Below are 3,755 nucleotides of genomic sequence, written 5' to 3' on the forward strand. Positions count from 1 at the left end.
TTTTGGCCCTCTCAAAAGCCAATTCCCCGGGGCTCATATTCTTATCTGAAACCAGACAAGCCTCAAATAAAATGGAGTGACTCAAGTGGAGATTATAGATGAAGGGTTTTGTAGGGTGTCGAGCCAGGGTTTGAGTGGAGGCCTTGCCCTCTTCTGGGACGAGAGCTTGCAAGTCACAGTTCTAGATGCTTGTGCACGGTATATAGACGTGCGGATAGTGGATGTAGCGAACGACAAGTCATGGAGGACAACCTTTGTGTACGGGGAGCCGAGAGTGGAGAATCGGCACCGGATGTGGAGCTCGCTATCTAACCTAAGGGCAGTTTCTGCTGAGCCTTGGTTAGTATGCGGCGATTTCAACGAAGCTATGTGGCAACATGAGCACTTTTCTCAGTCACAACGATCTGAAAATCAGATGCAAGTGTTCCGGGATTGCCTGCTAGCATGTGAACTTTTGGATCTTGGATTCAGTGGCGTTCCGTTTACATACGATAATGGCCAACAAGGAGGGAGGAACGTATGGGTCCGGCTGGATAGGGCCTGCGCGGACGATGCATGGAGGGATTTGTTTCCACTCACACAGGTGGTTCACCTGGCGGCCTCATGCTCGGACCATTGCCCGGTTCTTGTTCAGTTAGCTGCGGTTCCACCGAGAACTAGATCTGCGTCACGTTACGAGATTATGTGGGAGAGACACCCCGGCTTGATGGCGGTGGTGGCAGAACGTTGGGGCCGAAGCTGCCCAGCTGGTAACTTGGGCGCGGTTCGGGATGCTCTTAAAGAGATGATGATCAAACTGCGGTCATGGAGTAGAGAGAACTTTGGCCACGTTATTTCAGACTTGGAAAAGTTACAAGCAGAATTAGCAGACCTACAACTGCATGATGCGGACAGAAGTTTAATAAAACAGAAAATGCACCAACTTGATGAACTCCTCTATAGGGAGGAGATGCTTTGGCTTCAGAGATCTCGGATCACATGGTTGAAAGAAGGTGAGCGAAATACGTCATATCTTCATTGCCGTGCGGTGTGGCGTGCTAGGCGGAACTATATACAGCGCTTGAAACGAGAGGATGGTACGTGGTGCTCATCCCCGACAGATATGCAACGCATGGCCACATCATACTTCAAGGAGGTTTATACGAAAGATCCAACTCTCACTCCGGAGAGTGTATTGGAGGGTATAGCATCTAAGGTAACTCAAGGTATGAACGATACCCTTTGTGCTCCTTTCATGGAGGAGGAGGTATCAAATGCCCTCTTTCAAATTGGCCCGCTAAAAGCACCAGGGACGGACGGCCTCCCTGCGAGGTTCTTTCAACGAAACTGGGCCGTGCTGAAATCCGAAATCATAGCTGTTGTGCTGGAGTTTTTTAAGTCCGGAGATATGCCGGATGGGGTGAACGACACGGCTATCGTTCTTATTCCGAAAATTCCTTTCCCAAAGGAACTTAAGGACTTTAGACCGATAAGTCTGTGTAACGTCATATACAAGATTGTCTCAAAGTGCCTCGTGAACGGGCTAAGGCCGCTACTCGCGGAGCTAATCTCAGAGAATCAAAGTGCCTTCGTTCCAGGGCGGCTTATCACTGACAATTCGATTATTGCTTTTGAGTGCCTTCACCACATACAGACGTTGAAACAAAACAAACCGGCGGCATGTGCGTACAAGCTGGACTTGTCGAAGGCATATGACCGCGTTGATTGGGACTTTTTGGAGAAGGCACTTGGTAGATGGGGCTTTGCCCAACAGTGGATTGCATGGATTATGGTGTGTGTGAAATCAGTAAAATATTCGGTCAAATTCAATGGACAATTGCTTGAGAGTTTCATTCCCTCTAGAGGATTAAGGCAAGGTGATCTTTTATCACCGTTCTTATTTCTTTTTGTTGCTGATGGCCTTTCTGCCCTGTTCTCTAAATCAGTTGAGGAAGGCTCGCTAAAGGGGGTGGCTATATGTCGTGGTGCATCGGTTATCTCTCACCTGTTATTTGCTGATGATACTATGTTGCTCTTTGAGGCGTCTGGCGAGCAAGCGAGCATTGTTAAGGGGCTGTTGAACACTTATCTCCTGATGAACTGCAATGAGGATATGCGGGATTGCACTATAATGTTACTATGGAGGATATGGACATTAAGGTCTGATATGGCGCATGGTAAAGATGTACCAAGTCCGACTGCTACGGCAGATTATCTACAAAGTTATATGCATTCGTTACTGTTGGCCAGGAGATACTCTACTGAGGATATCATAAAGGGGAAGATGCCTCTGCTGGGTGATGAGACGACCAAGCCGGCCGGGACGGCAATGAAGTTACAATGGCCTCGACCTGCGGAGGGCCAGGCGGCCTTATCGGTCGATGGATCATTTTCTGCATCGGATGGATCAGCAGCTGCAGGTATGATACTCAGAAGAGATGATGGGTCTGTTATATTTGCAGCTTACCGGTATATCTTCAACTGCAATGATGCTTTGGAAGCGGAACTACATGCAATAATGCAAGGGATGGCACTAGCAATCCAGCATTGCAACTTGCTGATCATTGTCCAATCTGATTCTGTCCAAGCTCTTTTGTCTATGACCGGCGAAAGTCTGTCCCGATCGGCGTATGGTCATTTAGTTGCTGAGATTCGTCTTCTCTTGGGTGAAAGAGAGTTTGTTCCTTTGAAAATTAAACGCGAACAGAATAGGGTAGCAGATTGTTTGGCTGTGTATAGTCGTACAGAAAGAACTACTGCTGTATGGCTTGGACAGGGCCCTCCTTGTATTGAGGAGTTTTTGCCACTTGATTGTAACCCTATGAATATGGAATAAAACTCTTTTACCCTCGCGAAAAAATGTATTTGTGACCCAGATACTGTAAAAATGTTCATCCTGTATTATAAAATTTAGAATATAAATAAATTTATAAAAATTGAAACAAAAATGTAAATAAAAGAAGAAGAATAAGATTAAAAAATCCTCTAATAATAATGAAAAAGAAATTAATGAAGATAAAATGTGACACACTAATGCGCAGGCCGGCCCAAAGCAACATATTGGGTACGCATGAAATAGGATTTGCACACGCTTCGGGTCTTTAAGGCTTCTCACCCCACACGGGTTGGGGATGAGCACAAAATGCATATGTTATGGTTTTTTTTAGGTAAACTCACAAGCTTTATTATGGTGTCACTGCCGTTATAGGGACGAACAAAAAATCACCGAATGGCCTAATCAAGTATGGCGGCCAACCCTCAGTTATTATTTGTGAGATGGCCAAGTAGAGAACCATCACAGTAAAGGCCGCCTCAGTAGAGTGCTTTTCAGAGGCGAGATGGAACTCCACCATGCAACTTGTGATATATAGCTCTAGCTATTATTTGCTGGTGTTTCTATTCATGGCCTTAAGCAATAAACTTCCACGTGGGCCAGGTTCAGTAATGCTCTCATTGTCCCATGGCAGTTGGTTTCTAAGAGAAAAAAAATTGTTGTGTTGTTCTTAAGAAAAGCATGTTAATGTTTGCTCATTTAGATTACGGGCCACCCTGCTTTTCCTGATTTGAAAAATATATGTTTGCAAACAATATTCATAGATTTAAGAATTTTAAAAATGTTCCTGAATTAAAAAAATCATGAGTTAAAAAAGTTCATGAGATTTAAAAACCGTGACAATGTTAGGAAAGTATTCAAAAAATTCAAACATCAAATAAAAAGGAAAGGGGAAAAACCAGGGGAACATCAGACAAAACTGAATAAAAAAGAACCCCCTCCC

Source organism: Triticum dicoccoides, chromosome 5B (genome assembly GCF_002162155.2).
Source record: "Triticum dicoccoides isolate Atlit2015 ecotype Zavitan chromosome 5B, WEW_v2.0, whole genome shotgun sequence".
NCBI lineage: Eukaryota > Viridiplantae > Streptophyta > Magnoliopsida > Poales > Poaceae > Triticum > Triticum dicoccoides.